The sequence below is a fragment of the Cyprinodon variegatus genome, unplaced genomic scaffold (assembly GCF_000732505.1).
Source record: "Cyprinodon variegatus isolate N-32 unplaced genomic scaffold, C_variegatus-1.0 Scaffold884, whole genome shotgun sequence".
Taxonomy (NCBI): Eukaryota; Metazoa; Chordata; class Actinopteri; order Cyprinodontiformes; family Cyprinodontidae; genus Cyprinodon; species Cyprinodon variegatus.
In genome coordinates this window covers 287,417-313,934 of record NW_015151337.1, presented here as the reverse complement: position 1 = coordinate 313,934, position 26,518 = coordinate 287,417, and the positions used below count along the sequence as shown (strand labels likewise).

General features: G+C 35.2%; 1 protein-coding gene across 2 annotated transcripts in view; it reads left to right on the top strand.

Annotated features, from left to right (window-relative positions):
* Nucleotides 1–26,518, top strand: part of LOC107099566 (protein phosphatase 1 regulatory subunit 29-like) — a 79,616-nt gene that overhangs the window by 17,275 nt on the left and 35,823 nt on the right. The window contains exon 2 of one of the 2 annotated variants that reach the window (XM_015397744.1): nt 8,891–9,109. The exons of the other annotated variant lie outside the window; for it this stretch is intronic. The gene's annotated coding sequence lies outside the window, so the exon portion shown is untranslated. The remainder of the gene's footprint in view (nt 1–8,890; nt 9,110–26,518) is intronic. 2 annotated transcript variants of the gene reach the window in all.

The window sequence follows — 26,518 nt, the reverse complement described above, 5'->3', positions numbered from 1 at the left end:
AAACCATGTCACTCAGGCTTCCTTTAGAGATGTCAACTTTTGACAAGAAAAAGGTGAAAAACCTTCCTTTTTTAACTTGCTTTCTTTTAAATATTTTTTGTCATTTTGTGTTTTATGGTCTCAAAAGGGAACGCTGTTTTTTTTTTTACATTGGGCCCTTGATTTTTTATATTTATATTTTATATTTATATTTTTTTTAAATATAGCGGAGTGTGTATGATGTCATCCGTGCGCTGGACTGGAGTTGTGACAAGCAGCCTGGGCCACAGGCGGCTACGCTCTACCCCTTCTATAGTAGCACTAGACATCTTCCAGGCATGTGAGTAAAACTAGCAGCAGTTCAGCGGACAGGATGAAGGAATGGTAGCTGGTGCGCACGGATGACGTCATACACACTCCGCTTTATTTTTTAAAAATATAAATAGAAAAAATATAACCGCGGATATCTGGGGGACAGTGGTTCGCCTACATGTTATGAGAACTGGCGTACCATAAGAATACATTATGAACAGTTTAGTTTGTGCCTTCAAGTCGTTGCCCATAGGAAGATGTTACTTGCATATAACCTAACCATATATCTTCAGAACAGCTCCAAATAACACAAAACTCATATGGGTGAGTAGGACATGATGTAATAACGAAAAATCAAGGTCCCAATGTAAAAAAAACGGTGTTCCCCTTTAAGTTTTCTTTTTTAAATAGTTAATTAGGGAATCCTCTATGATTAGTGGAACCTCTCATGACAGTATCAGTTTGTTGTTGGATGCTTTGCAGCAGTTTGGACAAGGTAAATACTCCAGGCACCTGAATTTGGACTTTCCCTAACACTATTGGTATAATATTGATCTTAAGGTTATTCTAAGTGACTGTGTCAAAAGGCTCCTGTGGAATTGTCAGGCTCAATCCATATTCTAGCTCAGGCGTGTCCAAAGTTTGTCCTTGAGGGCTGCTGCCCTGTATGTTTTAGTGGTTCCCATGGTTTAGCACAGCTGATTTTGATAATTGTAGATCAACAAAAGCCTATTAATCAGTGATCAATGAAAACTAGCACTGCTGAAGCAGGGAAACCTCTAAAATCTGCTGGACAGCAACCCTCAAGGGCAATGCTAATTAAGGTCAATTATTATTTTTTTACTAATTCTTTTTGTGAATTCAACCCTCGAAATATTCCACGGAGTTAAAATCTCCCCTTCACCAATAGCTTTTTCTATGTCTACACTAAGATTTTTTTAAAAGATTAGTTTGCATGTTATTTAAATGTAGAAATATTGTTAGAAGTGTTTGACAGTGGAAATATCACTTCAGAACCTCATCTGAGCGATCTTAAAATTTTCCTACTCCATCTATAATAAGCTATAAAAAATAGGTCAACACCAGTTTTGATATCAATGTTTTTTTGGGGTCTGTCTCTCACCACAGCATCACTTTCCTCCTTCTGGTTCTTTACTGGCTGGAAGCCTGATGCAGTCTTCATTCCTGCATTGAGGTCATATGCACCCTAAAGGAAAGACAGATTACCAGTAAGAATAGTGGTAACATTGCAGAAAGAATTTATGTTATTTGTAGGTAAATTGAAGGAATATTACCAGCTTTGGCATACTCCAATAGTGTTTTCTGTAAAGTTCGTATTTACACCATTGTCATTACATTTTTTAAACAGTGGCTGCAAGAGCTGTATAGCAACTGTCTAATGAGCTACACTGCAAAAAATGGAAATCTAAATAAGTCATTTTTGCTCGAATTAAGTGCATTTGTTCTTGAATTGAGGAGGTAAGTGAGACACTTTGCCAATGGAACAAGACAATTTACATTTAAAATAAGAAAAAAAAAACAATAGCTTTTTCTTATTTCAAGTGTTTATTATCTAATTATCTTATTGTAGGAGTAAACATACTAATTCCATTAGCAGATCATCTTATTTACCTGCTCAAATTAAGGGTACATTTTTACTTATTTTTAGATGTTTTTGCACTGTAAAAGCTGATGTTTTGATGCTACCAAAACAACTCTAGATTTAAATGATGTTAATATCTGTTTAAGTTTGAAAGTTTATTGCCCAGATAACTAACTCTGGTTCCTGGAAAACTACTTTGTTTGTAGTTGTTTTTTTTTCTTTTTTGTTTGATTTTGCTATTTGGCCTCAATGCTTAGTAGGATGTTTGGAAATCCTATGTACTGTACGGTATCACCTGCCAAGCATTAAGGGGGACATATCATTTGTGGGTTCCTTTTGTTTAGAGTCTTAGTGGTTGATAAGTAGTTGAAATATTGATGTTATTAGATGTTATGACAAGGTAATGATCTCAAACAAAAGTCAAAACTGGTTTTGCAGTTTAAAATAAAATATGAAGCTTCTGAAATGGCTTTGACCTCAACCTTATTAAAGATTTATGGGGTTATGTTATTATTCATATGAACTCTACCACTTCTGCTGACAAGAAGGCTGTAAAATTGAAACAAAATTGGTTGTTTGTGGCTCCAAAAAGTTTGCGTTGAGGGGAACGATTTCATGTCATCTATTCCAAGATATTTAAACTAATCTTTAAGTTCATATTAGCTAATAAGACTGATGTTGATGTAAGCAGGTTACTGGTTATGTATATTTTTTTAACTCGCACATATTTTGAACTCTCAGGTGTTTTTCAAACCTTTAACATGGTTTCCTTGTCTACTTAGACAAAAATGGCAGACTTTTCCTCTGTTGCATAAGATGTTATTTATTGTATTTTTGTGTCAATTTAATGAAATACCTGTGGTGTGTAATGTGCTCATTTGCAGTGGTGGATAGTAACTAATTACTATTACTCATTTACAGTTACTTAAGTAGTTTTACTGAGTGGGTTTATTGTACACGTTTAATCCATATCTAGTGAACCTACTGAGGCATTTGGAGGTCAAGCTAGTATAAAGCAAGACATATAATATTATAACTGAACGTAATTTACACAGCTCTTGATTTTAAATAGTGAATCACATGAGTTATGATGAGTTACTCATTACATGAGTTCCCTTTTACTAAACATTTTTTACTCTTACTTGAATAATTTCTTGAATGGCTTCTTTTTACTCTGACGTGAGTAAAAATAATCTTACTTATGTATAATTTTGGAGTGTTCTACCCACCTCATTTGCTCATTTGTGAGCTGTAAATGCAAATGAAAATAACAACAAAGGAAGTTCATAGATTTCTTTATTCCTATCTCAATGCCACTTAGTGTCCTTGTAGTCTTGAGCAATGGATTGCATCTGGCTTCTCTATAAAAAAAAAGTCTTTGGATATAGTCTAAAGCCTAAGTTCAATAATCTTTTTTTTACTATGTTTAAAGTTCTGATCATGATATATTTTTTTTTAATAAAATGTACAACAAACATCAGATATCTTTGGTGCATTTTACTTTTGTTAAATTTGTAATCTCTCACATCGCCATCAACCAACACATTATAGATACATAGTAACAGGTTTGAGGTTCTTTGAAAATTAGGCATATCTTCTTCATATACTGCCAGAGATAGATGGCAAGATAATACCCTGATTCTAATTCAACATGTACACTTTATAGACTGAAAATCTTAGGCCCCATGTATTGCATGGTGGCACCTATTATTATGCTGTATATAAAGCAAACTATTTATTCTTATTCCATCAACATTAATGCGGCCTGATGTAAAGGTATAAAAACGTCCGGCACTGTCTCCAGATGGGTGCAATTACTTTCATTGGTGTTTTGAGTTATTACAGCAACGTAATTTGAGAAAAACCATGCCCCAAAAATCCATTAGTAATAAATGGGGAGAAAGAGAACATAAAAATCCAATATATTTGAGGCTTAATTGTGTGGTCATAAGTTCATTTAAAAACACTTTAAAGCTCTGAAGACAAATCCTTAATCTTCTCAAAACTGTATATCCATAAGCGCTTTGATTTTCCAAAAATCATACGTTAAGCACAACAACGTTTGAGAAAAAAAAAAAACAGATCCAGAGAGTATTAGATCACGACAAAGTGGAGAGGGAAAGATCTCTGATGAGAAATCATGCCTAACGATTTTTTGCAACACTCCTACCTTAATTTTTGATCAGTTTGTAGACAGGAGCCTCTGCTTTCTCACACTGATTTTATCATTACTGTCATATTTATGGTTATCCTTAAAACCCATTCAGACTGTGCAGAAGTCAGTTAATTTGGAGGGATTTTGATTTGAACTAGATGAGGCAGCCAGCAGAAATGCAGGTGTGGCAAACTATTTTTCCAATCTCTCTAAATATTTTCCCAAATGACGTACTGACATGGATGGATGTATGATCTACCTTATTCTAACACCTGTGAGAGTTTAGTTCAAGGACGTTAACACTGGATAGTTGGATTTAAAAGTAAAAGGCTCCCATTTCAACTTTAATAAAGCTTCTATTCACCTAATAACAGTGAAAAGGAGTGATTAAACAATTAGAAATGGATTCCATGTCTCTGCTGGGTCTGACCCTATCCTTAACCATCAACCCTGCTAGACTTTTAAAATAAGACATTGGGTACTCTACAAATAAAAGCCTCAGCATTGTACACGGCAGTTTGTTGAAGCATATTGACACAAACTCAATCATTTTCAAAAATTAGACTAAAAAAGCCTTGTCAGGACTGGTCCTATTGAACGTTTTCAAAATAAAGTCACCCCTGTTCAATAGTAAAAACTAAATGTAAGTAACCTGATAAAAGGGTTATAGTGTGATTTAAGAATTTAAAATTAATTACATAACATTGCTGGGTCTAACCTTAAACTTAACACACCACTATGCCAGACTTTCAAAATAAGACATAAAGTATCCTACAAAATAAAAGCATTCATTTTTCACTCAATCACTCATCACCAGGTTTGGGGACTTAAGTGGCCAGTTGACACCAGGTTGGTCAAATACGTTGCCACAAGGTTTTATGCTCTTACCTTATATGAGCTTAACCCAACTAACCCCATATAGTCTTAAGTACCAGTCCAAGAATTAGGTACCAAGTGGCAGGCATCTCCAAAATTTTCTTCAGAATTTTCTAGTATTACCTTTTAAATTTCTTTTTTTTTTTGTTACACTTTTTAACTCACAAGCTCAAGTACGTACGGTATAAAGAATGAAATCGTTGTCACCCCCTTACTTTAATATTCTTGGCAAATGTAATAAGTAAAAAAATCCACAATGTTAAAACTATATAACACTTTTTCTACCTGACCTTATTTAATGAATATAAGTAATGAGTGGCAGGATAATTGCAGCTTTTAATAATTAAACTCTAGACACTAACAGGACAAATTAAAGCACAGCGAATGGCTCTTGCTATTAATAACTGGGGGAAACACTCTTTGTGCTTTATGTTACAACTGCCTATTTATCACTTCATTCTTCACCATGTCATAAAAATGAATATGTTATTCAACTAAAAAAGATTTCAAGGATAACTTTTCTTTTCTAACTAAATAAACTACTGTCTGGCATATTGTTTTTTTGACTGTTAAAAAAACATTTGATTGGTAGTTCTTTAAAGCCTAAAATATATTTTCTTTAATCCATAAAAGTCAAAGTGTCACTTTGGGGTAAAGTCTTGAGTGTTTTTAGGTGAGTGTTGGAGGAGAGATTCCTTGTTCAACAATTCACATTTGTAGATAAGTGTAAGGGATATCTTTGGCTACAAAACAGCAATCATTGTTTCCTAAATTAGGATTTGTGAAAACCTCTGACTTTTTAAGATTTTAGTAAGATTTCTTAGCTGGAACACTAATACAGTTAATATTTCTCAACTTTTTGTCTGGAAAGCAAAAAAAGAGAAAAAAAAAGAAACTATCCTAAGATTGACTTGTGTAATGTTAATCCCTTTATTGTAACACAATGGGGAAATTTGTTATCTGCATTTTGACCCATCCCCTTGGCGAGCAGTGGGCTGCTATTGCATAGCACCCGGGGATTATTCAGGGGTTAAGTGTTTTGCTCAGGAACCCAGAGTGGAGGTTGTGGGGATTGAACGGGGTACTTGCAACCTTCTCAGAGCACAAGTGCACTGCTCTAAGCACTAGGCCAACACTCCCCACTTTAAGACTAATCTAAGAATTTTCTGAAAATGATACTCCGTGCTTAGACCTATCAATTTACTAATCTAGATCTTTATTTCAATATCAGTATGTGCTATTTTAATCATGTAAATAGGTTAAGATTGTGGCTATTTTATTTAAATATATTCCAAGAGCCATAACTTTACACTTTGCTTGCCAATGAGCTTCTTTAGCCTGTGGGGTGGAGTTTACAGCAGTAATGTCCCACAGCTGAAAATATAATCTAAAATGCTGAAATTTGCACACAGAGAAGCGCAACTGAAGAATAGCAGACTATGTAAAATGATTCCCATGATTGTGTTGCCATGACATGATTTTGTAGTACTGTTTAGCCCTACTCAGAACTGTGATGCCACTTTAGAAATCAGCTAACATCATAACATAGAACATAGAAATTGTCTTTATAAGGCATTATTTACAAAAAAAAGTTACTTTTGCATTCTGACATAATATATATAATTGAGACCATACTAGGAGGTCTAAAGTGATCCTGTTTCTACCTACAGAATAGCTCTTGATAATGTAACCCGATTATGTGACCTAGACATTCAGAAAGGGCCCTTGGAAACTACTGACTTCATCTCGCTGTGAGTAAGGGTGTTTGTTTCTAGACTAGAGGGTAGAGAGACGTGAAGATGGGCATGTGTCAACTCAGCAACAAAAGAAGTCCATCACTGCACATCTCCATCCACCAGTGTGTCACAAAGACAAATCACTGTAACCTAGGTTCATATTACAAGTTTTACACTTCTTAGTTACTGAGGGTTTCGGCAAATGGTGAGAAAAGAAAATCAAACCTGGAAAGTCTGTTCAAAACTAACAAGCCTAACTTTCTTGGCAGAAATAAAAATAGTTGACAAAACCCCATTTTATTAAAAACTCCATTTTTATGTCTGAATGATGTTGTATGATTGGTAACAATAACAGTATGTTTTGGAACTTTTAATGTGCATCATGTAGCATTTGGCTATTTAAAGTGTTGAGTGAGGGCTGAGGAGCAAGTCCAAAACAGTTTCCATCTATTAATGACTATACTTTTATGTAAATAAAGAAAAACCCCTTTCTATATTGTTGAGTGTATTATTGCTGGATCACACAAAAGCACATGTACTTCCTACCGATGATGAGGAGCGCCCACCTGCCCCCACCCATCCTAACGACTTTCTACAGAAGCACAATAGAAAGGGTTCTGACCAGCTGTCTCACTATGTGGTGTGGAGGCTGCAGCACCTCAGACTGGAAGAGAGTGAGAAGCGTGCTGAGGAGAGGATCATCGGGGTTCCTCTTCCCTCCATAAAAGACATTTCAACCCAACGCTGAGTGTCTTCAGTCCGTAACATCATCAATGACCCCTCAAAACCCCACCACGGACTGTTCTCCCTGCTACCCTCTAGGAAGAGACTTACCAGCATTCGATGCAGGTCCAGCAGATTCTGAAACAGCTACTTCCCCACTGCCAACAGACAGCTGAACTGTTGAGAAAACTCTCAGTCATGTCACAGGCTCTGCATCACACTGACAACACCAAACCAAAACACTGCTTATTTGCACCATATATATTTAATGCTCTGAACTTCCATTTCAGTGCGTTTTTTGCACCATGGTTTTTTCTCCCCTACTGTTTACATTTGATCAACGCAGCACTTTAAGAAATGGCAATATCACAAAAGCTGTACAATATGAAATTTTGTTTTGTATAGACTCTGTCTATACAAAATGAAAGTCCATCATGAAATTCAAACATAAGTAAATTTATAACATTAAAAAGAAGATTATTGCCCATACTGAAAATGCATGTTTGAGTCATTTTGAGGCTGCTGGGTAGGCTTCTCCTAACTGATTTAGACTCTGTGTGCTCAGAGCGGGTGAAGGTGCTGATGGGATAGGGAAAAGGACAGAAAGAGACATATCCAGAGAAAAATAACTAAAAGAGCGAGCCTCGGAGAGATAGCCTGACAAAGAAGTGGACTGTGTGTGTCATTTTCTCTGACAGTTATTTGCAGGAATTGTTCATAGATAGCAGATGTGTTGTGTGCTGATGGCCGGAGGTGTTTGGAGACAGGTCTTATGCACTGTGATTGAAACAGAAGATAGGTAGCGCCTCATTTTATACAGTACCACTGGCAGTGAAGCCATCTGCCACCTTGTAGACTTCTGATGCATCATCAGCTGTAATTGTCATCATTATTCTTATTCTGGTTTTCTGCCCTCTTGGTGGTAATTTAATTAAACATGTTGGCAGAAGTGTGGATAAATGTGTAGCAGGAAAAGCAAACAGAAGGAAAAGACACATTAATCCAATTAACTTAATACAAACTAACTTTTGTATTAAATTAGACTGACTGTTACATATCTTTAGTCTTTACCCATAAAAGAATCCAGCATCCTTTTAATTGCAGTTTTGCTTTGTATCATATTTTTATGTCTGTTCTACTTTATTTATCTATATATTCAATATGTGCAGTAGGATATATTTTAAATGAGCTTGTAATTAACACAGGATAAACACCAATATTTATACAATTATTTACAGTGCAATGGAAATTTCAGGTTCTGTTACTTAAGTAGCTTTAGAAAAAATTTGAGATTTTACAAAAACAAAATATTTCTGCTGAAATTAGAACAAATTTAATGAAAAGGCCAAACTTAAACCTGACGGAACCGCACAACAGGAAACATAAAAGAAGTTCTCAAGAATAAGACTTGTGAAGTCTCTTGCTGCATTTCAGTGTTACAAAAATTAAAATTGTATTAAATGGGGCTCTTTTTATATCTCCATTTTTTCATATTTCTATGTCTAGATGTGTCTGATGTGAACCAAGTGGCGCAACTACAGTAAGGAGGAGCTGCACAAAGTACAAGATCTGCAACATCTCTTGAAATCTTTCTAGTGCGAGCTCACCTGTCAGACCTGGGAAAATCTGCATCCCGGGATTTTCCAGAAAGGACACAGAAAAGGAAAGTCACAGAGCTGTTTAAACATCACTGAGGAGGGGGGAGGAGGCAGAAAATAAAAAAAGGTAGGGTATACACTATATATGCATATTTGTACTTTAGCTGACAAGAAAGATTTCTTAAACATGTTTTGACTTTTTTACACCAATGTTATTCTATAATTGAGGTGAATTTTAAATAAAAGACAAAGCACAAGCTTTTTGGTTGTTCTTGTAAAACTATGCAAAAGTCGTTTAAATAAACTCATATTTTTACTATCAATGTGTTCTGTAAGAAATTAAAATTAGTCTCAAGGTATGGTTGTATATTTTTCCTGAAAACTGAGCATAGCTTTGTGATTCTACGCCCTTATTTTAAGGTTTTCATCAAACTTTTCCACGGTTTCAAGTTAATTTTTAGTGTTCGGCATATGCCTTCTAAAAAAAACTCTTGTTAGAAATGCTATAAAGGCAGCATATGGTATGATCTTAAAATAAGGTCTTATCAGACTTATCTTTTACACATATTGCGCCTGATTTTTCTTCTTAAGCTCCTTGCCAGCTTTAGATACACTATTGTTTCTTTGTACCATAGTGAGGATTAAACACAGTCTTTCTGTGTCTGTGGGAGAGGGTGTGTGCTTATGTGTGTATCTTTGACAGTTCTGGCACAAAGTGCAGCATTTGTTAGTGTCTTTTAAGCATATATTATGCCATGGTTCCTGCTTTTATGGCACCTATTTCATTGGCAGAACTGTGATTAGTGCCAACAGTTTTTTCGACCTTCCCCTTGCTATTATATTCTTTGTGCACATATGCGAGTGCACTGTATTTGTGCCAGGCAGAGATAAAATAAAAGTAGTGATTGTTGTAATTATTCCTTCTTCAATTTCTTCCGCCTACTCTGCCGTTGGAGAATCTTGCTCTAAGAGGCATATAATACTGTGGAATGCAACCCTTTCCAATGTATTCACACTTATATGCATGACAGTCTATGGTGCTCATTAGTGATCCGTATGTTAAATGTTGGCATAAGGAAGAAAGTCAGAAGGAAGTAAGAAACAACTACAAAATCATTATAAATCAAAAGCTCATAAATGTAATTCCTCTTAATTACAAGTCGACTGGTGTTTCAAAGGCATTTATTGTCACCCTAAGCTTTGGAGGTAAATACAGTTGTTCAGGAAACAAGTGAAATCTTGAAATTCGGCAGCCTGTGCATACTGACCCAAAGGTCAGTTATAATATTTTTTTTTCTCAGCAGTTTGTTTTATATGAAAATTTGAGCTGTGTCATGAGGAAAGGCTTGTGTGCACACTGATTCTATGAGATAGCTCCCCCTGAACTGTTTAGCTCAACATGAAGTCTCCTTGTATTAAGTGGCCTATAGTGGAGGTATCAGGAGACATTGCTAAGACTTTAATACCCCATAAGTGCTATGTGGTTAGCTCTGGCTTTGTTGGTGTGGATGAGGTTTTTAGCATGAGCCACTGAACATTTGTTAAGCCCATGCATTTAGGTTTGGCCCTAAAATATATTTGGAAAAGGGTAGCTTTGCTGATTAGTGGAGCAGGGACTCATTAGATTTAGGCCAAAGATCCAAGTACTGAGATGAAAAGAAATATCTAATAAATGCATGCAAGTGGTATCTGTACTTTTTCAAGAGTTTTTGTCTCTGAAAGGCCTTGAAGCATTTTCCAAACTCACATAACAGAAGCCAAGATGTTTTCTGCCAGAAAACCAATATTTTTGCCAATATTATGTTTTGATTCAAAACAATGAAAGGGTGAGATTTTCCAATTTCTGATGAAAAAAAAACTGCACCAACAAAAAGATGCATTTTAGGTTAGCTTGCCAATCTAAAGGTGTGTGTTTAACAATGTGTGTGTCTCTTTAATGCCCTGAGATGGAGAGACCACCTATCTAGGATGTTTCATAAGTTTTTCCTACACATAACGGAGACAAGTCATACACCAAGATCCAGCATGGCATATACATTGAGATTGTACTATCCCTAAACATCCAGGCTCTAACCTGTAATTATTTCTAAAGTTTTTTGGCTCGACAGACAATTACAGTACTTTATGAAAACAGAATTTAAGTACTTCATTTAAATTGGGAAAAGCCTGCACCTTATACTAGGTTATAAGCATATTATACTTTATTATTTTTTTAATGAATCAGACCCAGCATTATAATATGGTGGATATATGTGATATGATGTCCTTAAATATAAATACTTCCTACAAAGACAAACCTGACATGCATAGCTGTTAAGGTTGTGCCCTATGTGGTCTTTTGTTTGAGTTTCTTTTTAAGTTTTCAGTTCCACTTTGATTTATTTTATTCTGTGTTTTCTTGTTCATTGGTTTCTTTTCAATTTTGTGTTGTATCTAATTAGTGTCTGCCTTCTGACAGTCTCCTTTTCCTTAGCTCCTTCTAGTTACTTCTGTCTACACCTGCTCCCTATCAGATAAGAATTGTTTCTGTCTCCCATATACACCTCCTGATCAGTTATTCTTTGCTGGTTTGTTGTTAACTGGCTCCTCATATGTGTTTTCCCTTGATGTCTCCTGGTTTTTGTTTTTTTGCATTTTGTTCCTGGATTTTGTTCCTCCTTGCCATTAAATCAGCAAATACTCATCTCTGCATTTTGGGTCCTCAACCAACTACAACGATCAATTTCGGATATTTGCTAAATATTTGACCTTTTTAATCCTGTATTTCCAGGTATTATCTAGATTGTGCAAAATTATAGTAGTATTTAGCTGAACTTGTAGATTTTATTTCTGAAGAGCTGGCCTTGGTTTTGGTTGGATGTTCTCCTTTCATGTAGTTGCCTATCTGTCTAGATTATAGACAGCAAGTATAGAGAACAAGCATCATATTATGAAATAAAATCCTTGACAGTTCCAGGTTTATATTTATATTTATATTCTAACAAATTTATCATACCCCCTTTGGAAGTTAGTAAAGATGTCTTACATTAAGACTTTGTAATGATGTCTGTACTAGGATATTTGTGACAAGAGCAGCATAACTAGAGAAATGCAGAAGAAACAAGTGGAATGACAAATAGTTATGTACCCACACATCCTTTCTAAGACTAGTTGAACAAATATGCATATTTTTTACTTGAAAAGAAGGCCAAAGTAGGAATGTGCAGGAAGAAATCACGAAGCACACAATGACCCTTGGTGAGGATTCATACCCAGCAACTTATTATTGCAGGGCAACAGTGCTAAAAGAAGCATTGCAGTTCCAAGATTTGTACATCAAAATTTATGTTCAGACTCTGTACAGTGAGTTTCAAAATGAAAAATAATTAAATAAAAATGTCTGGAAAGCAAAACATCAAAGATTATTTCTGGTTGTTCTAACTTCGTGTTTACCCACTCTATGTGTACCATTAGTTTGAATGGACTTTATAGCTGTAAAATAACATTCTCAGATAAAACTAACTAGAGTGATTTATAGAGTTTTAATAGTGTTAAATTCTAGACTTGAATAAGGCCAATACAGTGGATTTATTGTGTAGACTAGTAAGACTTGTACAATCACCACACAGCTTGACAATTTAATGTTTTTTGGAGTACATTAGTTTGGAATAATTGAGGTACTTATGGCTATAGGATTCAGAAAAAAAAATAATAATAAGGGTTGGAGCTGAAAAAGATATTGCAATGACTAACTTACTATTCTACTACAACTCTGCTGCATTGTCAACTGCTATGTTGTTCCATTTTGTATTTCATACTGTGAATATATTGCTTTCATTATCACCCTTAACCAAGTCTGCTTGCAACCCTGAACTAGAAGCATAAAAAGAGAGTGCATGTCTAGATAATATTACTTCGTATTAGCTGCTACTTCTCTGTCTAGAGTCTAGACCATGGTTTTAAGCCAAGACTGCTTGTGGAGAACATTTATTTTGAAATATACTCCCCTGACATGAGTAGTGTCCCTACATGCATCACCAGTCAGTGTGAGCTGCAGCTTCTCTGTGGGAGGCTGTAGTAATGCCTCATTTCAGGGAAACCCTTAAATCACTAAAGCAACACGTAGTTCCCCATAAAAAAAACAAAAAAACTTGCATGCATACCAAAGCTATTATATGTAGATGATTTTACCTAAAGTTAAAAGCATGTACTGTATTCATATTAGTACATTGCTTCCTAAGATAACAACATATTTGGATCCTATTATGTCATCTAGGTACATGCTACTTTTATTCTTCAATAGTCGACTTTAGTTTTTTACATCCAAAAAAGTGAAGTGTTTTAATTCCAGTCATATAGTATCCTAGGTTAAAATGTATATGGTTGTGAACGATTGGCTATGAAGATTGAAAGATACTGTAATTCATTCATTTCCACTGTTGCTTCAGGCACTATGCATGACTTCTATACAGCCACCTGTTGCTCACTTAACCAAGAACTTGAGAAAATCCCTCCAGTCAGTCATACTTCTAGATGCTCTCATAAAATGTCTGTACAATAAAATACGTATTCTTGTCATGCTAAAGCCTTTAGCTAAGTGCTGGGCCTTACAATGTTCCTTTCCCATTTTTTAAAACAGCAGTTGCAGTTTGACAAGCAGAAGAATAGCCTCTTGGGTGGGCCTAAATGGGCTTTTGAGTTTGACAGAATTCATAAAAAGTTCCTGATCCACTGAGGGGTAGATCTAAACAATAAAATATAGTTGTTCTCATTTCACAAATCAATAACGACAGTTGGAAAATGGTCTTTAGTGTTTTGATAAACCCTCTTTTGTCATTGCTTATTTTCCACCAGGTGGTAGCGGGATGAAACAGACCCATTTTTTGTACACAAAATCTATTCTAGAGCCGATTTGATGGACAGCAATCATGGGTAAATTTTAGTTTTAAATATCAAAGGATATCTAAGAAACATACTGTTTTAAGTCTAACTGTCTGGATCCATGCAGGAAACCTATGACATACAGTATGATTTAAGTTTATACAATGTAGAATGTTGAGGGAATAGGTTATTATGTTATTTGATTATGATCAATAGTTTAGTTTAAAACAAAAAAGGTAGCTTACATAGCCTAATTAATATAGTCTATTAACCTAAAGCACTATTCATGATATGGTTGTTACATGTCAGGTACGCCGGTCATTGACCTTGACTAAGGCACCTTACAGTAGAATTGCAGTCAGTCCCTGGACTGGCATGGCTGTCTCTGCCCCAACATAGTTAGGGACATATTTCCCACTGGGATCAGCTGCATAGTCATGCTAGGCCACTTCTTCTTCATTTTATTTATTTTGCTCAGGCTACTCCTAAGCCCACAGCCCACCAAATGCTGAAAGGGCAATATTGTTGCCATTACTGTTAATATATAGTTGAAAGTTTACACATTAAGTAATAAAATGTCACAGAGGATGGTATGGTAATGGGGGGGGGGTCATTGAAGTTTTTTTTTTTTAAGAAGGGGGATGCCATTCCCCCCTCAACCACCTCGAGTACTTATTATATTGAAGAAGACATTTAACCTGTCTGTCAAATGTATATCAAATGGCCCTTTTCGCATTTTTCACCTCTTTGTAAATAGTGGAAATCTCAAGGATGAAATTAACAAAAGTTGTGGTCCTGCAGCCAACACATAGGGAGAGCTTTTTTATTTCAGTTTTTTTTTTTTTTTTTATGATACAATTCTTTTGCATCAGTCAGCACAGACCATACTTTGAAGATTTAGGGTTATGCATTTGAAAACTGAAAAGAAAAGGGCTTTTGTGGGATTTGAAAAGGAAGTAGATAAAAGGAAACTCTCAAAAAGCTTTTATAAATCCAGAGGTTGTCTTAAATCTTAACCAAATGGTAACATAAACGGACAAAACCCCATCCATACGGTAAAGTAATGGCAAAAAATGTTTGTTCAGAGCCTTGCACAAGTTTTTTTTACACTTCATCATTTTACACCACAGTCTCCAAGATTTTATAAGAGGAACCCACACAAGGAGCATGTTTGTAAAATGTTAATGGAAGAAAACAGATACATGTTTCCAGAGAAGGGCAAAAATACAGTAAAAGTGAGAGATAAGGCAAGGGCATAAGAAATAATCTCTGTACAATGTTTGAAATAGTACACCCACATACATCTAAAGGAACAAATTACCCAACCAAGTTGGAGAATTTTGGCTATATGCCTTAATGTTTTGTGTGGTAAAAACAATGCATTTCACCTTGACAACAGCATTTCTATAATAAACACTGCTGTGTCTGTATCAAGGTGTGAGGATGCTTGTCTTAAGAAGGGAGAGAGAAGCTGCTTAGAGTTTATTTAAAGAGGGGTGTTTCTTTTCTTTTTTTTTAACAGTGTCCTGTCTGGCAATGTTTGACTTGATGCCAAAAAGAGCCCAACAGATTGTACTTTCACAAGTGGAGCAGTATGGCTATCGCTGTAGTGTTCAGCTTGATTTATGCATATAAATTGCTTTATTATAATTATGCAGGGAGTTTTACAGATTATATGGACACTGCAATGTAAGTAGAACAGGAAAGGAAAAACAGGGGAAAAAAAGGACAAAAGATGAAAGAAAGGGGAGATAAAAAGGAGATAATGATAAGACATTTTCAGTCTGCTTCATCACCTGCAAAGAGATGTACAAAGAACAGCACAACCAACTGATACGGTACAAGCCATACAATAAAGTAACACCTAGATACTATCCCTGAAAAATATAGTAGTATTAGGAAGGGTGTTTCTAAACACAAATTACGGCTTGTATGGCCAAAACTGCAATAGAATGGTCAAGATCAAACCAACGTCAGTTAAAGAGACCCAAAGCCTAGACCTATACACATTTATGAATCCATCAAAAGATTTAATGTTACACTTCATACAGTCTTACTAGGATCAAACTTGTTTGCACAGAAGACAATTTTCTTCAATTTAATATAAGTACAAAGGTGATGGGAGAATAACCAAAATTACAGCATGATTACGGCATGATTATAAAACCAAAATATTGGTTTTATACAATATTGACCAAGGGTCATGCTACCCCTTTTAAATTTTATTTATAAAAGAAATAGAGAATGATATATTATTTCATAATTGATTTTTTGTTGCTCTATCACATAAATCCAAAAAACTCAATTGTTTTAAGTTTCGTATTGAGAAACCATTTTCAGAAACCTTGCAAGGTGCTGCCTGAATCCGAACCATTAATTTAGTTTTAATGGGATGTACTCATTTTACTTCCACACAAATACTGTTTCAATTATTCATCCTTTAAGTCCCTTTCATATATACTTTCTTCAATTATCCCACACAACCAGGGGGGAGACACACACATTTAAAATACAGGCTTCATCTTCAATAATATTTTTGGTGTTTTTAGAAACCTTTATATCACAGATAGAACATGACCTTGCAGATGAAATGTCTGCTGATGATGCCTGCCAGCCTATGCCGTGTATCGTGTTCAGTTTGAAATCTGTCTAATGATGTCTAGAATCTTGGCCAGTGACCTGGATTCCTCAAGGGTTTATCCAAAGTGCTGTAATGTGGAAGCAGATACATGAGAAACAGGAAAAAGCCTTTTTCAGCCAATTTTTTTTTCTCCTGTTGGATGAAACCATTTTCTTGTAATTCTAGTAATTTTTTTTTGCAAATGGTACCAAACCATGTACTTTTCCTGAACCATACGGATGTTTATTGACATACGGCTTTTGGTGCTCTTGTCTTCTGCATATGCAGCTTTTCCAAACTGTGATTTCATGCCATGCAAACGCCAGTCATGGCAAGACTGTGACAGCAACAGCCAGAGGGAGCTTCAGTGCAGGGATACAGTGATGCATAAATACTTTTACAGCACAGTTATTGTTCTAACTGCTGGTTAATATAATGTTATTTTATTTTTTGGCTCTATGACAGATTGAGAGTGTAATTTTTCATTAGGTGTTTGAAACATGCATACATATATTTAACCAAATAAAAGGAAGCACTGCATCGCTCCTTATTAATGGTGGACTCATGCTGTGATAACTTTGCTTGAGTGACTTGCCTTTCACCCACACACTTACACCTACACCCTAAACACATCCATAGGCTGTAGAAAGAAGGCATCCTACACAACTGAAGTAAAGCAGAATGAACCAGGTGAAAAAGCTCATAGATAAAAATCAAGGGGGGGAGGTGACCTGGTTTAAACATCAATCTGGTAAATTAATTATGAGATATGTTTCTTCCTCTCAAAAAAAATTAGCTTCTTCTGCATAAACGAATTAATTGGCTGTGTGGCAATAGAACTTAGACTTGGCAGGTGCTTATACACTATATGGCTATGCATATTTTTGTGCTTGTGACATGTAAATGTGTCCATTTCTGTATACATGTAACCACAGCACATAAAAGAGATGCCAAATGAAATGCGTCTGTGGACAGACCAAGACACACATTTTCTTAGAATGTGTTTATGTCCAGCACTTTAAGTTTTACTCTATTTTGTATGCTACCTTTGAAGGACAGAGGGAATGAAGCGTTAAATTACCTTTCCAACTCTTGTGAATTTGTGTGTCATTTGTTAATGAGTTTTGGTTTAAGTCAATACCATCAATATATGTTATTATGCTTTTCTCAATATTTACGTGTTTCGGAATTTAGGTAAATAAAAGAAAGTGATTTTAGCGTGTTTAGATTTAATGTCAAACCAGAAAGGATCTAAGGGTGCAGGATAGCGGAGGAATCTCTCAATAAATTTGAAAGGTTATTTTTGTAGCTAGTAATTAGAAATGTCTTCATTATAATGTTTTTTGTCCTTAAATCATTATTAAGGGACATTTTCACATACAGTAGTCGCTCTTTCAATAAAGTCACTGCAATATAAGAGTTGTAAATGGGATTTCTACATTTAACATTCAAGTTCTATATTCGTTTTATGTTGTTATAACTCTATAACTATAACGCTATATCTTAAAAATCAGTTCCATTCATTTCAGAAATGGAAATTAATTGTAGTAACTGTGAATGTGTTTCTCCAACAAGTTCGAGTAGATGTTAAAAGCTGTAGGCAAGAAGAATCTCCTGTAGTGGTCAGTCTTGCAGCTAATCGTGAAACACTGTTGATAACTCTTCAGGCAGAAAAGTCCCTATTGGCTTTGCTACAAGTCTGTATAAGCTGCTATATGGCGGCATGATTTAATCTGTATATCTGGTTACACTTTGATCCAACTTTAAAAGCAATATATCATGATTGAAAATTCATAAAGTGAATACAAACACTCTTGTAAACTATTTTTGTGTTGCTGACTAGTGACTATCTGGGTAGTCACTTGGCCCTTCACTCTCACAAACTGTGGTCTCTTTGACAGGTAGTCTTCAGGCAATTGTTGAGGCCTCCAAATAAGTCTTCTGGATTGTTTGAAAGATCATATCAAGCTGAAGAGAGTCAAATGCACTTAAGAAATCAAAGAACAGGATCCTCCCAGTTAAGGTCGTGCTGTAAACCCCACAGAGTGCTCTGCAAAGGGCTTCAGGACTCTGGTCATAAGACCATCTGGACTGGGTGTATATTCTGGCTCAATATCTCCAGTTGCCTCATAAATCATCTTCTGGAAACAGATAGAAGGAAGAGAAAGGCCAAAGGAGCAGCGCCATCTTCCTATTTGGTTCAAAACAAACAAATAGAGGCAGGCGAGTCAATGGCAGAATTGAAAGAAGAAGCAGTTAAGGTGTGGCAGGGAAGTTTTGGGTCAAAATGTGTCTGTTTGACTGTTTGCTGCTGAGCTTATTCTTTAACTGAACCTCGTCAAGAATTCGCTCAGCTCATTCGCTTGATCCAAACTTCCATCTGATGAAAGCCATTGGTCTTTTTCATACAGTACCTGACCACCTATTTCTGGTTTTGTACATTTCTTGCTTGATCAAGAGCTTCTTCTTGTGTGCCTCTTTGCTTTCTCTTGACTTTAAATTACCTCTGTTAAACCATTAATAATTATGTCTTTATTCATGAAGGCTCTTTTTTTCTCGTTTAGCAGTTCATTTAGGTCATTAGTGGTACAGGGCTTATTATGAGTAAGGCCTCTCACCGTTCTTTTACGGATGGTTTTATCTGCTCCAAGCAGTCACACATTCATTGCATTGATTTCCTATCCATTTAGATGGCACAGTGCATCATAGTCTGTAGCATCAAAAAACATCTTTTAAGGGCTTCATCTTGTTATAGTTATCTTTATTACAGGTTGCCTCTCACAATTGTGTCTTACACTCTAAACAAATACACCCGATTTTTATCTGATTTTCCATGAGGAAGTCTTCCTTTATATTTACATAAAACAAGTCGAAAATTTAGTTTTCTCTTGTATAGCTGAGTGTAAGGCAGAATGAAAGGTCCTCACAAGTTATTCCCATAAACGCATCAGGCTGTTGTGTCTGTAGCAAATGCTGAATTGATGACATCACACAAAGACTCACCAACAGCAGATGGTGAATTTCAAACAGTTTCCAAATTAATAGCAGTGACCTTTCTGGGTAAAAAAAATATAGACGAAAACTAACTGCCAATAATTCAATATCAGAACTTCACATTAACATGTCCTGGATGAAACCGTTTATTGTTCACAGGCACTCACAACACACAAGTTACATTCCCTATGCTGTTTTTCTTGAGAGTTACATATTTTTACCTACCCTGAACATTGGACACAAAATAGGATAGTTTCCATATTAGCAACTTTCTGACTAGATTTAGTAAATTTGAAGGAGGTTCTAGTAAGTCGACCTTATATAAAAATCCTCATTGAGGTGTGACTGCTGCTGATGCCCATTCCTAACAGCTGGTCAGACTCGCATTGGTAAAGGAGACCCACTTCACCCTACATTTGCAATTTAGGCTTTGCTAAGCCTGTCCTGGAAAACAAAGTAGGAGAGGCAAAGTTAACAAAACCTAATATATAGTTCTGTGGATATTATGTTTTTGTTTACTAATTTGTTTATTGCATTTTTTTAATTGTGGATTACAGCTACATGACTAAATAAGCAAATGGATCAATATCATCTGAAAACTAGTGACTTTCCTTGTGGAAGTCTTATTTTTTTTTCCTTATGGAATTATTGGCAACAGTCAAGATAGATTGAAAATATACTCAAGTATTCAGAAAACCAACCACAGAATGGCTGATCTGCTTTTAAAAATATTTTTTACCTGACATAATCCACTACTTTTTTCATAAAACGTATTTTTTCTGTCTTGTAATGTTTTCATGTACAGCATGCAAAAGTGCTAGGCTAACATTACCATTATTCTGCAGCAACAGGCCTATGTATGTATGTCCAGTTTTTTTTCTTTTGACAACTGGCAGAAAATGTTCTACTGTTTGACATCTGCAAAGTGACCGCTTTGCTTTGAACATCTTCAGATTAGTTTCAAAAGCTCTCTGCAAAGTTCAGTGGGTATAACAATGTCTTAGACAAAGTCCCATCATACAAAGAAATTGGCAGTTGTGGTCTTATCTGTATAGCTAATTAAAACAAACCCTGTTATAAAAAAAAATGGGCACGTATCAACAGAATGTGCACATAGAGTCTGACTTTTTTATTTTGTTAAGGAAAATATGCTTAAGCAAATGTTCTGTTCCCATACATATAGTTACACACAGCCAATCGGTAACAATTATTAGCTGCTGGGTCTCATCAGTTGCTCTGAATTGATCTTTAAAAAAGCCTTGTTTAGGACCTAAGGCAGATCGAACGGAGACATTCTTATTGATTTTTACTGTTCCAACTTCCCCACTCTCGGATATTTCCTCTGAAAAAGCCTTTTTTTTTTATTCCATCCATTTCTCTACACTTCCTTCATGTAAACCATAAGGCTGCCTAAATTGAAAGCTGTACTCTAACTTCCTACTCGATACTCAAGTAAATATAATTAAACTTTGATTTCTTAGTGAAACATTTTGTATTTACAATGCAAGTCAACGGTTCTATCGCACCACAAGTTCAATAAACCTTAGCTACTTTATTTTGAAGTTAATTTCTAAATTAAAGGTTTTCTCTGGTGTTGCTTTTATTTTTTATGTGATTAATCTGCAAGAAATGTGTTTCTGTGCACATATGTGTACATGTGCAGAGAATTTCTTTCCATTGTCTGGCATTATGTCAATGCTTTCTTGAAGACCACAGTGACTGCCGGCATGTTTGCATATGAGTTTGAACATCACTTTCAGCAGTGCTAAAAAAGACACAAAAACTGCAGCCACTCTCTAGTTTCAGATTTCTAAAATTGCTTTAGATTTGCATATCCTCTACTCATGAATTTGCACATTTCGGTCATTAGAATATGATCTGCATATTGATGAAGGCACACACTAAAAAGAGGTTTGCACATACTGGCTGCTGAATTGCAAACACAAGTCTTCGAAAATCTAATTTGTGCGTATAAACATGTTTGCACATGTTTGAAGATACACTCCTATGATCAAGCCCTAAATCTCTAACTTAAAAAATGAATATACATGTAGTGTGAGTAGTATTAATATACATTAACATGTTTACTAAATCAAAGTCAGAATTATCTTTTTTTTAGATAAGTGGGGCATAGTTAATGGAGCAACTAAGACTCCAGGTCTGACTTGTGGCCTCCCAGTTTACAAAGTGTGATGTCGATCCTAAACCTCCCTGATACCTTCTTTCAATTCTCCCTCTGGAATGCATTTGTAGGGGTCATTACATCCATACCCTTACATTTGATATGACTCCCACTGTGAGGTCAGAACACCTCTAGCATAACCCCTTCTGGATAAATGTAATCTGAAATTGTAAATGGATGGCATCAACAAAGTCTTAAGGGCTTGTTTATTTTTTGGCTGAAGTCTTTGTGGTTGTCTCGGTTGCTTCTCGCAGGGCCCATCATTTCACATCAAGTTGACAGAGGGAATTTGATGTTGGCTGAACACACCAGCAGATTCGCTGGGCAAATTGGTGTCCTGCTGAGTGGGTAAACTACTATAGGTGAATGGTGTTGACAAGTGGAGATTGTAATTGGTCTCGAAAAATGATTAAGTGGATGGCAAGTGTCAAAGTAACACTGTGTGGATGCCAAAATGCCAAACTGTACATTGTTACAGAATGTCCAATTAGGTTCAACTCACTTGTTAGTGTGACAAAAAAATAATACAGACATGTACCTATAATGTGGTTAGATATAATAGAAATGGAATAGATGTAAAACAGTGATAGAATGTATTTAAAATGCACATAATGTTTTGGAAATTTTGATTTGATTAAATATATGACTATATAATGCATATGTATTTTTTTTTATTTTTCCATTAATCAATACCAGAAAAAAGTATTGTGTTTTTGGGTAAATATACACATTAGTCCTCCTATAATCTCTCAAGATAAGTATATTCAAATAGATACCTAGCCATTGTTAGCTTCTCCAGCGATGCTTAAATGGATTACAGTTCAGGTTGGGCCTTTTTTACATAGGATACTATAGGCCACTATGCTGAAAAATGCTCATTGGTAGCACAGTTGTTAGAAGTATCTCTGCATGGTTGGCCTTCTTAATTTTAACTTCACTGATCCTGCTGCAGGAAGAGATCCCCAGAGAATGGTGCTGCCACTGCATTGTTTAATTGTAAGGCTTGCCTCAAATGCAGATGCAGAGGCATCTCAAAGATGAAAAGAATATATCAGATCCACTTAACCTCAGTTTTAAGAGACATGAAAGGTGTGACTATTCATGTACCTACTAAGTTTAAAATACTTACAATGTGATGTATATTTCTTTGAAAACACATTATCACTGTGTTGTTGTAGGTTATTTCAAATAGATTTGTTTTTAAAATGAATTGAAATTGCCCTAAAAATAAGTCTGTTACATTGCACAGAGTGTACTTTTCCTATTGATGTTATAAATGACTTGTATAAACAATCATGCAGTTTTAAAATATTAAAAGAAGGAAAACAAGAAGAAGCATATTGTGAACTCTTGCACACCTCTGTCTTTGTTCTTTTTTTTTTTGTAGCTTTTTTTTAAGTCACATCTATTATTATTTTTTCTTTTTGTTAGCCTGCATTCCTCTCTCTGCATCTGTCTCTGACACACACAAGCATTCACACACAAAAAAAATAACTGCATAAAATATTTCTCACCTAGTTTTACTCCCTTTCTATTGTCTCTACTTCTGTTGTAAACCTTTCCATCTCGTTGTGAAGAAAACACTGTAGAAACAAATTGTTAAATTATGCCATGTCTGGCATTTAAGAATCATCTTCAAATTGGGTTATAGCTTTAGCCTTTGTGCCTTAGATACAGCATATGTTGGGAATTTAGAGTTGGGCTAAAAACAAACACATCTGCATAAAACCTGAGTAAGAAATGATAACACAGACTCTGAAGTAGGCACTTGCTTTTATATCCCTTTGATTTTAATATCACTCTGATCATTTATAGAAATTTAAAGTAATATATATCTATAAGTAATATATGTGCATCACTTGATTAACTGAAATTTTTATTCAATGTGCAAGCCAGGATCCTCTTGCATATAATTAGGAGAGCTTCAACTTTGTTCTAATTGTGAGTCAATGCATGTGGTAAAGATATTCTCAGTATCTATACAAAGCTATAGGTAAAATAAAAACATTGGAAGACATTCACCACAACATACATTGATACACCATTACAATTACATGATTTTAAAGTTTGATATGCATTATTCATCAATTAGAGAAAAGGCATAGTTTTCGATCAGATCAGTAAATAGATCTGCAATGATAAAAAACCTTGATTTTATGGTGTTACACTGTACAATAAGCAAACAAAATTTTATTTGTAGTTTAAATTTTTTTGACACAATTTAAGACCCGCTTTAAATTTTGCTTTTGAGGCTTTCAGTGGGTCGCTTGGGATAATCGCGGGGGGGGGGTTGCGAAATACCCCCCCGTATTTCTCACTCTAATTCTTACTCGATGTGTTTGATATAAATGATGTAGGGCTCATCTTTGGACATCCAGATTTTTAGACTATGTTTATGTTAATGCTTAAAAAAACTTGGCAAATAGAGCCATCTAAAACCAAACATCAAACACTGTCTAAATTTGTTTTCCTAGGGAGTAAATATGATGTGATAAAGAGGTCTACATCTTTTAACTACTAATCGCAAGGCATTGAGAGTAAGGGAGATTTAAAACATTTTGTACATTCATCATTAAGGAACTGCAACCTCTTGGTGTCACCACAACTAATATGCTAACTACATTGGAGCTGGCAAGCAATGAAATAATCTTTATCTGTTGTTAAAAACAAACAGAGTGTCTTCAGATAGAAGCTTCTCCGCATACGGTGCAAAACAAACCACTACAGAAGATCCTTCCTGCCTCCGTCTACCAACACCAACAATTAATTTCCCTTTGGGGTTAATAAAGTATTTATGAAATGTAAGGAACCTTTGGTGTTAGTAAGAATACATCTTCCCAACTGTTAAATATGGAGGATACATGATGCTGTGGGCCTGCTTCTATTTAAAGGATATTGGAAAGAGTAAGGAAAGAGTCCTGATTAATTTTAGAATAAAATAACCAACCAAAATAACCCACCACCCTACCCTAAATTGAATGACTTAGATAGAATGGCAGAGGAGAGACATTTAAATGCACGGATAATGAGATTTACCCTAGAACTCTTGAGTACCATTTAGTGAGTGACTATTTGCAACATGCCAGCACCAAAGCCGTACCACAGCCGAACAGCATACAGTGTGAGTCTGGCACAGGAGGTTAAGAATAGGGATACTAAGAAGTGCAGCACTTTTGCTTGTTTTGTTTTTTTATAAATACACCTAAATAAAATTTTGCAATATTCTAAAAAACCATAATGTGACAAATCGATATATTTCATGACGATTTACCACATTTGCCACATTTCAAAATGATTTCATGTTTGTGCAATTATGATGACTTTAAATATACTTTTTGATATTTGTTAAGTAGATATGTGAAGCCTTGCATTTTTTTTTGTATTTGTACTAAAAATACAAAAAAAAAAAATGTAATTAAGAGATTGCATTGGTTTTGGAAAAGTCATTGTTGTTTTTTATTGTTTTTTTTCATGTTCCTCCTTCCTTTTCCTCCTCTATATTTATGCATAACTCCGTTAGTCCATCTCTTTTTCCAATTTGTTTCATGCATCAATGCTTTCAGAAACACAGAACAGACGTTCACCCAGATGCCTCCATACACAGTGTTGCAGTCTAGCACAAAGCTAAAGCCGAGCATGCGTTAAATTGTTATAACAACAATGTCAAGTGTGGGACAGGGGAAATTGCTCTGCAAACCACAAGATAAAACATACACATGTCGCAGGCGATGTAGTGACTTGCCTCCATCCAAATCCGCCTTGTGCATTTACCCAGTTTTTTGACATTATCCCATATTTTCATGGCTCCAAACATTTACTCTAATTTGTTCTTTTCAGCCTTTGAAGTTATAATCCGTCTGCCAGGTCTGCTGGCTAATGAAGCTGCAGCCTTGTGGTAATTATCAGTGCCTTGTGCATTTGAGGTTACCAGCTACAGGAAAAGCTCTAAAGCAAAAGTGGATTTACTGCTGTAAAGGTTTACAACTGCATCATTTCCAGACATTGTTTATGCTTGCCTGACAATTCATTAAGATTTGGACGTCATTGCATATCCTTTATGTCAAGGCATCTTGTGTAGGGTACTGAAGTTTGCTTGATCTATGCAACTTAGGCTTTTAGATTTCAGAAGATGAGGCTATGTAATAAAAAAAACCACCGGGAAATGCAGTGCATGAACAAAAATAATTTCTTTAATTATGGTATTTTTGTATTAAACATAATATCAAAGAAAGATTGGGCAGTTTCAGACAGTATGAAGAAATATACCTTGACATTTGAATTTTTTAATGCTTTTTTCTATACATTCCAAATATTAAGAAACCTTCAAACAATTTAGCATTTGTTTAAATGTTTTGTGGATATTAAAGCAGTTACCAAATAGGCTATCTCCTAAACCTCCAACTAAGAAAACTTTTTGTTAACTGCAAAGAGCAATATTAGCACAAGAATCGTAAGAGAAGAAAGAACAAAAAAGAGAGTCTCCAATAGGTTTCAAATTGTATGTTTTATTACTAAGCCTACATACAGCCACTGCCAAAGATGAACTCATCTCTGTAACAACAAATCAACATAAGGTGTGGAAATAAAGCATATAACATCATCTTAGTGGTTAAATATGTTAATGATATAAAGAGGGTAAACAAATGGCTTTTTGAAAATAATAGCATATAGATTATTGTTTCAGAACAATATTTTTTTTTAATAATTTTCCTTTATTTACTTTGTCAAAAAGTAAAGTATAAAATAATAACTAATCTTTGAGTTCTATTTATTTGACAGAAATTGGTTGGGGTACCAATAATGTGGAAGTGTTGATTCTTGTGATACAAAAATCTTTCAAAACAAAAGTTCATATATATATATATATATATATATATATA